General features: G+C 45.1%; 1 long non-coding RNA gene across 1 annotated transcript in view; it reads left to right on the top strand.

The window, feature by feature from the left end:
* The first annotated feature begins 1005 nt into the window (after positions 1-1005).
* LOC112077828 (uncharacterized) overlaps positions 1006-9658 on the top strand; it is a 26507-nt gene continuing 17854 nt past the window's right edge. Inside the window, exons 1-2 of the long non-coding RNA XR_002895510.2 lie at positions 1006-1453; positions 1548-1647. This is a non-coding gene — a long non-coding RNA (uncharacterized lncRNA). The remainder of the gene's footprint in view (positions 1454-1547; positions 1648-9658) is intronic.

Here is a 9658-nt window from a genome sequence, read left to right as displayed (position 1 = left end):
GATATCTACTCTTTTAGGTCTTTCTCAGAACCCCAGTCCTACCTATCTACAGTTTATCTGACTCTTTTAGTTTTCTCAGAACCCAGTCTCTACCATATCTACAGGTTATCTACTCTTTTAGTCTTGTCTCAGAAACCCAGTCCTACTATCTACAGGTTATCTGCTCTTTTAGTCTTTCTCAGAACCCAGTCCTACCTATCTACAGTTATCTGCTCTTTTAGTCTTTCTCAGAACCCAGTCCTACCTATCTACAGGTTATTCTACTCTTTAGTCTTTCTCAGAACCCAGTCCTACCTATCTACAGGTTATCTACTCTTTTAGTTCTTTCTCAGAACCCAGTCCTACCTATCTACAGGTTATCTGCCTCTTTTAGTTTCTCCAGTAGGTTTCTCAAGAAGAAAGCTCCCCACTTCTATCTCAAAGATAAACAAAAACACTTCAGTAAATACTACATACAGTAATGTCCCCAAAAACACTTCAGAAAATAACTACAGGATACTACAGTCTGCAAAACACTACAGTAATTACTGTTTCTATAATAAAAATACTACAGTATTTTTACTATAGAAAACTGTAAATACTACAGTCTGCAAAAACACTACAGTAATGACTTTTTCTCTATATAAAAATGTACCACATTATTTACTATAGTAAACTTTAAACACTACAGTATATATTAGTGTTGTATATTTGTATTAGTATTATAGTAAACCGTATGTAGTTTACTATAGTAAACAGGATTTATTTGACTCATAGATTTCTTGTAGTTAGTTATAGTTATAAGCAGTGTGGCGTAGGCACTCACCTCAGTCCAGCGTGTGGGGTCCCCAACCCCAAAATAAGTAAATATATTTTTTAAACGGTATTGAAAATCATACTGTCGGTATTTCGAAATTACCCCGGTATATTGCCCAAGCCTAGAATTGTAGTGTTTTGCAACACTACAGTGAATACTACATTATTCCTACCATAGTTAAACTATACACTATAGTATTATTTCATGTGGGAAACCACAAGGTGGAGTGAGGTAAGTACACACACCTCAGGGAGAAGGCCTGGGTAGAGAATCTGGACGGTTTGAATGTTGAACGCTTTAAATGCTACTGATCCCGGTGGTGATGAAAACCAACCTGACAAATATAGGCCACTTAATGATACCAGGGACTTGGCAGCTCTGGAGTTGACTACTTGCACTCTTGACCTCTAGGGTAATCAACATAATGCGAATCATGCTTTTCAGTCTCTCCCCCGCAGACCGGTATGACCACATGACTTTCTTTGTCCAATCAGAAAGCACACACTAAGAGTGAGGACTGAAAGCCCTCTGGAGTGGCAGTGATCTGACCGAATGGAAACTGTTGAACATACAGCATGTTGTCTACAGCAGGACTAAAATGGTTGGACTATGTCCTTTAAAGGTCGACGCGGCTATTTCAGATGAGTCACTCTGAAGGTATTTAAGTTGGAAACAAGCATTTCAGGTTAGCGATCCCTTATTATTGGGCATTGGGTAATAACAAGGTGTCGTCTCCCTGTGTTCCCTTCAGGTTGTTCTGTGTTGCCACAGGCAGGCAAGGGCACCAGATGACTGGTGTGTACTGGAGTAGGGCTTTGAGCCGCTGCGCTGCATTGGAGCACAATTCACAGGTGAGTGTCAGAGATTCACTTCCTACTCTACTACTTCCATTCTTCTGTCACGTACGTCCACCTTTTTTAACACTGATTGGTTAAGCATGAATCTCTATTTGAAACAATGTCCATTCATGATGATGTCTGAGTAACTAAGGTGTGAAGAGGGACAACAATGTGTCTGTTGTGGAAATGTATTTTCTGCTGTGTGTGTGTGTGTCCGTCCATCTGGACGATCCAGCCACAGCTTGTTTGGTTAGGCAGTATGTTTTCCTCTGTCTGGACAGTGGGGTTTATTAGCAGTATGTTTTCCTCTGTCTGGACAGTGGGGTTGGTTAGGGCAGTATGTTTTCTCTGTCTGGACAGTGGGGTTGTGTTAGGGCAGTTATGTTTCCTCTGTCTGGACAGTGGGGTTTGGTTAGGCAGTATGTTCCTCTGTCTGGACAGTGGGGTTGTTAGGGCAGTATGTTCTCCTCTGTCTGGACATGTGGGGTTGGTTAGGGCAGTATGTACTTTCCTCTGTCTGACAGTGGTTGTTAGGGCAGTATGTACCTCCTCTGTCTGGACAGTGGGGTTGGTTAGGGCAGTTTTATTCTCTGTCGGCAGTGAGTAGCTGTACTCTCCTCTGTTGGACGTGGGGTTGGTTAGGGCAGTATGTTATCTCTGTCTGGACAGTGGGTTGGTTAGGGCAGTATGTACTCTCCTCTGTCTGGACAGTGGGTTGGTTAGGGCAGTATGTACTCTCTGTCTGGTACAGTGGGGTTGTTAGGCAGTAGTACTCTCCTCTGTCTGGACAGTGGGGTTGGTTAGGGCAGATGTACTCTCCTCTGTCTGGACAGTGGGTTTGTTAGGGCAGTTTGTACTCTCCTCTGTCTGGACAGTGGTTGGTTTTTTTTTTAAAAAAAAAAATTTTTTTTGAGTTTTTTACGGGATTCCTCTGTTCTGGACAGTGGGGTTGGTTAGGCAGATATGTACTCTCCTACGTCTGGACATGTGGGGTTGGTTAGGCAGTTTTACTTCCTCTGTCTGGACTGTGGGTTGGTTAGGCAGATGACTCTCCTGTCTGGACTATGGTGGGTTGTTAGGGCAGTTGTACTCTCTCTGTCTGACAGGGTTGGTTAGGGCAGTTTACTCTCCTCTGTCTGGACGTGGTTGTTAGGGCAGTTATGTAACTCTTCCTCTGTCTGGACAGTGGGTTGTAGGCAGTTATGTACTCTCCTCTGTCTGGAAGTGGGGTTGGTTAGGCAGTATGTATCTTCTCTGTCTGGACAGTGGGGTTGGTTAGGCAGTATTTACCTCTCTGTCTGACAGTGGGGTTGGTTAGGCAGTATAGTCTCGTCTGTCTGGACAGTGGGTTGGTTAGGCAGTATGTACTCTCCTCTGTCTGGACAGTGGGTTGGGTAGCAGCTGATTCTCTCCTCTATCTGGACAGTGGTTGGTTAGGCAGTATGTACTCTCCTCTGTCTGGACAGTGGGGTTGAGTTAGGCAGTATTACCTCCTCTGTCTTGACAGTGGTTGGTTAGGGCAGTTGTACTCTCCTCTGTCTGGACACAGGGTTGGTTAGGCAGTATTACTCTCCTCTGTCTGGACAGTGGGTTGTAGGGCAGTTTGTACTCCTCTGTCGGACATGGTTGTTAGGCAGTTGTACTCTCCTCTGTCTGGACAGTGGGTTGTGTATGGGCAGTAGTATGCTGCCTCGTACTGCACAGTGGGTTGGTTAGGGCAGTTTGTACTCTCCTCTGTCTGGAACAGTGGTTGTTAGGGCAGTTTTCTACTCTCCTCTTCTGCCGACAGTGGGTTGTTTAGGGCAGTTTGTTACTCTACCTCTGTATGGACATGGTTGTTAGGTTTAAGTTTGCTACTTCTTCCTCTTCCTAGACAGTGTTGGTTAGGCAGTTTGTACTCCCTCTGTCTGACAGTGGTTGGTTAGGCAGTTGTACTCCCTCTGTCTGACAGGGGGTTGGTTGGGCAGTATTGTACTCTCCTTTCTGGACAGGCGTTGGTTAGGCAGTATTACTCTCCTCTGTCTGGACAGTGGTTGTGAGCGGCAGATTACTCCTCTGTCTGGACATGGTTGGAGGCCAGTATGTACTCTCCTCTGTCTGCAACAGTGTGTTGTTAGGCATATTACTCTCCTCTGTCTGGGACAGTGGTTGGTTAGGCAGTTTGTTCTCCCTCTGCTGAAACAGTGGGTTGGTAGAGGCAGTATGTACTCTCCTCTGTTTTTCTTTGTCTGGACAGGGGTTGGTTAGCCGCAGTATTACTCTCTCTGTCGGACATGGGGTTGTAGGCAGTATTACTCTCCTCTGTCTGGACAGTGGGGTTGGTTAGGGCAGTATGTACTCTCCTCTGTCTGGACAGTGGGGTTGGTTAGGGCAGTATGTACTCTCCTCAGACTGGACAGTGGGGTTGGTGAGGGCAGTTTGTACTCTCCTCTGTCTGGACAGTGGGTTTGGTTAGGGCAGTTTGTACTCTCCTCTGTCTGGACAGTGGGGCTGGTTAGGGCAGTATGTACTCTTTTCCCTTTATAGTGAACTACTTCTGACCCGGGCCCATAGGGTGCAATTTGGGGCACAACCTTTATCCAGGAGGAGTAGGGAAAAACCCATCCTCTCCACCAAGGCTTTGAAACTATGTGAAAGAGAGTGATCAACGTTGTTAACATCCTGGTTGGTAGCTGATGAAGTGGAAACCTTTTGATGTGGGTCCCCTACCCTCTCCAGCCTTGTGCTGTGTTGTCTGTCAGTCTGCCTGAGGTGAGGCCAGACAGACTGGTTTTGCTGTAGGTCCCCTACCCTCTCCAGCCTTCCAGGTGCTGTGTTGTCTGTCAGTCTGCCTGAGGTGAGGCCAGACAGACTGGTTTTGATGTAGGCTGAAGTTGCCCTTCGACACTGATCTTGGGAAAGTTGAGCATTTTCCCTCACTAAGGGTTGAGGTTAGGATTGGAGGCGGAGAAGCTGATCCTAGATCTGTACCCAGGGGATAGTTCATCCTGTAGTGTCATTGTTCCATTCAAATGTCTCTCAAAACATTATTTACAAGGTGTTATAATGGGACACTGTTGTTTGCAATGTGGCTACGTGTTTTTTTTTACATGCCGTATTGTTGTATAATACACCTGAGTATACCACACCTTAGGAACACCTTTCCTAATATTGAGTCTCAACGGATCATAAGGGTTTAAAGGGTGTCTCAGTCACCAGATCTCAACCCAATTTCAACACTTATGGAAGATTCTGGTGCGGCGCCTGAGACGGCGTTTTCCACCACCATCAACAAGACAYCAAAAGATGGAATTTCTCATGAATAGAGTTCCAGACACTTGTAGAATCTTTGCCAAGGTGCATAGAAGCTGTTCTGATGGCTCGTGGTGCCCAACACCCTATGTTGGGCTTTCCTTTATTTTGTTACCTCTGTTAGTGTGTGCAAGTCAAAGTCCTTGTGATTTTTATTTCTGAAGATTAGAACTTAGACCAGAGAAAGCTGTATGTAGGCTGTGACAAGCCTTGGTTTGAGTGTTTCACCAGTAACCACTTACAGGTTTGAGTTGGGAAACCTTTCTGTTCTCTTATATAGTTAATGTTGGAGACCAGTGGGAGCCATCAAGTCTGTCCCAAATGGCACCCTATTCCCTATATAGTGCACTATGATGGGCCCTGGTCAAAAGTAGTGCACTATAAAGGGAATAGGATGCCATTTGGAACCTCTCCATTGTTTTAGCGAGTTGCTTGTTAGGGTTATGGAAATGAAGGCTTTTCATACTGAATCACTCCATTGATGGTAGCTTACTGCTTCAGTTGTTTCACGCCTTGTTTTGTCGGGTATTTTACATCAAGGCCCTACATTTGTGTTTGATCTTGATTTTTGGAATTTGTCACTGTGCACTCATTAATATCCAAATCAAATGTCGTTACCATAGAAGTTAAAATAGACAGTTTTTAAAGAGRCGTGACGTATTTCATCAACATCCATCTTGAATTATACAAAGGGTGGGTCTMATCCTGAATGCTGGTTGGTTAAAACTKCATTCCACCCGGTGTCTATTCCATAARTTACAACCGGCTAAATCTATGACTTTAAATTTAATYTGTTCWTTCTGACTGCGCAATCCACTGTCTCATCAGCCCAGCCAGGCAATTTATAAACTTGATCTCCACTATWAAAAGTATCTRGACATTATCTCATGTTTCTTTTAGACTAACATTTAGTTTACAACAGTGGGGATTTGTATAAACCTTTCTGTYTCTCTGACATTTGCAACATTTGAATATTGAAACAATGTAATATCCAGCTGTCCCRTAGTAATGAAGGAGTCGGAACGAGACAGGAGGCAGCTTTTCTCAGCCAGTCGAAATCATGAATCAGCTGGCATCATTTTTATGGTTTGTTCGTTCTAAATGTTCTACTGCCATACTGGCTGGTAACGTTCTTATCCCTTGCTTGCTAGCTAGCCAACTACGGCTAACATACAGTCACGTCAAACAGMAAAGGAGCTTATTTTCATTTGTTTAAGCTGTTYTCTAGKRACATTTATTTGGATACATCCAATGCGCTAATGAGGCGTGATTTCACCTGGCATAGAATATGTGTTGTTCATAAGAGCTAGCCAACAACACGGCTAACACAATCACATCAAACTGAAGCTGGAAAGACTGGAAACTAGTAGCTGCACTTCGTTTCATTTGACCTTTTTCAATTGACATTTCTTTGTGTATGTATATATATGAAAAATGATGCCAGCTGATTTAATGATTTCAACTGGCTGAGAAATGCAGCCTGCCTCCTCCCTGTCTGTGGCTGAGAAATGCTGCCTGCCTCCCTCCCTGTCTGTGGCTGAGAAACGCGTGCCTGCCTTCCTCCCTGTCTGTGGCTGAGAAATGCTGCCTCCCTCCCTGTCTGTGGCTGAGAAATGCAGCCTGCTCCCTCCCTGTCTGGCTGCAGAAAATGCTGCCTGCATCCGTCTGTCTGTTGGCTGAGAAATGCTGCTGCATCCCTGTCTGTCTGTGCTGAAAATGCTGCCTGCATCCCTGTCTGTCTGTGGCTGAGAAATGCTGCCTGCTCCCTGTCTGTCTGTGGCTGAGAAACGCTGCCTGCCTCCCTGTCTGTCCTGTGGGCTGAGAAACGCTTCCTCCTCCCTGTCTGTCTGTGGCTGAGAAACGCTGCCTGCCTCTCTGTTCTGTTGTCTGAGAACGCTGCCTGCCTCCCTGTCTTGCTGAGAAACGCTGCCTGCCTCCTGTCTGTCTGTGGCTGAGAAACGCTGCCTGCCTCCCTGTCTGTCTGTGGCTGAGAAACGCTGCCTGCCTCCCTGTCTTGTCTGTGGCTGAGAAACGCTGCCGCCTCCCTGTCTGTCTGTGGCTGAGAAACGCTGCCTGCCTCCCTGTCTGTCTGTGCTGAGAAACACTGCCTGCCCTCCCTGTCTGTCTGTGGCTGAGAAACGCTGCCTGCCTCCCTGTCTGTCTTGGCTGAGAAAGCTGCCTGCCTCCTGTCTGTCTGTGCTGAGAAAACGCGTCTGCCTCCCTGTCTGTCTGTGGCTGAGAAATGCTGCTGCCTCCCTCCCTGTCTGTGTGCTGAGAAATGCTGCCTGCCTCCCTCCTGTCTGTGGCTGAGAAACGCTGCCTGCCTCCCTGTCTGTCTGTGGCTGAGAAACGCTGCCTGCCTCCCTGTCTGTCTGTGGCTGAGAAACGCTGCCTGCCTCCCTGTCTGTCTGTGGCTGAGAAATGCTGCCTGCCTCCCTGTCTGTCTGTGGCTGAGAAACGCTGCCTGCCTCCCTGTCTGTCTGTGCTGAGAAACGCTGCCTGCTCCTGTCTGTCTGTGGCTGAGAAACGCTGCCTGCCTCCCTGTCTGTCTGTGGCTGAGAAATGCTGCCTGCCTCCCTGCTGTCTGTGGCTGAGAAACGCTGCCTGCCTCCCTTCTGTCTGTGGCTGAGAAACTGCCTGCCTCCCTGTCTGTCTGTGGCTAGAAACGCTGCCCTCCCCTGTCTGTCTGTGGCTGAGAAACGCTGCCTGCCTCCCTGTCTGTCTGTCTCGTCCCGACTCGTTATTACTATGGGACAGCTGGAGACGAATTTTGAATATTGAAAACATTTAGCAAATTTTCTCTTCTTGAAAATTAAATGTTAGTCTAAAGAAATGGTAGATAATGTCTACATACTTTTATAGTGGAGATTAAGTTTATAAATGACCTGGCATGGTAGATGAGACAAGGATTGCGCAGTCAGATGGAACAGAGTAAATATGCATTTTACCTTAATAAATTTAGCGCTGGTCATTTGTGGAATAGACACAGGCTGGAATGCGGTTCAGGATTAGACCGAGCCGTTGTATAAAACTAGACCTGACTGCCTGGTCTTCCTGATATCTACTGAGGTGAGAGACAGGCCGTTCATACAAGGACCTGCACATACAGTGCATTCTGAAAGTATTCAGACCCCTTGACTTTTCATGTTTTGTTACGTTACAGCCTTATTGATTAAAATCTTTTTTTTTAAATGTAACCTTTTATTTAACTAGGCAAATCAGTTAAGACAAATACAAAATTGAAATATCACATTCACATACACTAACGTTTAAAAGTTTGGGGTCACTTAGAAAGAAAGAAGAAAAGGATATTTGTTTGTCCATATAACATCAAACTGATCAGAAATACAGTGTAGACATTGTTAATGTTATAAATGACTATTGTAACTGGAAACGACAGATTTTTTACAGAGGCCCATTTATCAGCAACCATCACTCCTGTTCCAATGGCACGTTGTGTTAGCTAATCCAAGTTTATCATTTTAAAAGGCTAATTGACCCTTTTGCAATTATGTAGCACAGCTGAAAACTGCTGATTTAAAGAAGCAATACAACTCCTTCTTTAGACTAGTTGAGTGTCTGGCGCATCAGCATTTGTGGTGCGATTCAGGCTAAAAATGGCCAGAAACAAATAGCTTTTCTTCTGAAATTCATCAGTCTTTTCTTGTTCTAAGAAATGAAGATTATTCCATGCGAGAAATTGCCAAGAAAATGAAGATCTCGTACAACGCTGTGTACCACTCCCTTCACAGAACAGCGCAAACTGGCTCTAACCAGAATAAAGAGGAGTGAGAGGCCCCGCTGCACAACGAGCAAGAGACAAGTACATAGGTCTAGTTTGAGAAACCACGCCTCACAAGTCCTCAACTGGCAGCTTCATTAAATAGTACCCGCAAAACACCAGTCTCAACGTCAACAGTAAGAGGTGACTCCAGGATGCTGCCTTCTAGGCAAGAGTTGCAAAGAAAAAGCCTGATGCTGCCACCCACCATGCTTAACCATAGAATGATGTCAGGTTTCCTCCAGATGTGACACTTGTATTCAGGCCAAAGATTTGGTTAATCAGACCAGAATCTTCTCCTTTACAGTGCAAAAGTATTCATCCCCCTGGCTTTTTCCTTTTTTTTGATTTCAATTGTAATTTAAATAGATTTATTTGGATTTATGTAATGGAATACAACAAATAGTCCAAATTGGTGAAGTGAAATGAAAAAACTTGTTTAAAAGGAAAAAGAAGTGTTGTGTACATATGTATTCACCCCTTTGCATGAAGCCCCTAAATAAGATCTGGTGAAACCAATACTTTCAAAAGTCACATAATTAGTTCAAGTCCACCTGTGTGCAATCTGTGTCACATGATTCATATCTCCTTCTAGGGCCCAGTCGCACACCACTAAGCAAGGGGCACCACCAAGCAAAGCGCACCTGAACAACAAGGAGCTCCTAAACAGTCAGGACAACAGTGTGAGAGAAGTATAATCAGGTTGGGTTATAAAAAAAAATGATCTGAAACTTTTAACATCCCACGGAGCACCATTAAATCCATTATTTAAAAAAATGGAGAGTATATGCACCACAACAAACCTGCCAAGAGAGGGCCGCCACCAAAAATCACGGACTAGGCAGGAGGGCATTAATCAGAGGGCAACAAAGGACCAAACATAACCCTGAAAGAGCTACAAAGCTCACAGCGGAGATTGGAGTATCTGTATTCTCTCTCTTTGGGGGGGGT

The sequence above is a fragment of the Salvelinus sp. IW2-2015 genome, unplaced genomic scaffold, assembly GCF_002910315.2.
Source record: "Salvelinus sp. IW2-2015 unplaced genomic scaffold, ASM291031v2 Un_scaffold4947, whole genome shotgun sequence".
NCBI lineage: Eukaryota > Metazoa > Chordata > Actinopteri > Salmoniformes > Salmonidae > Salvelinus > Salvelinus sp. IW2-2015.
This window is presented reverse-complemented; position numbering and strand designations above follow the sequence as displayed.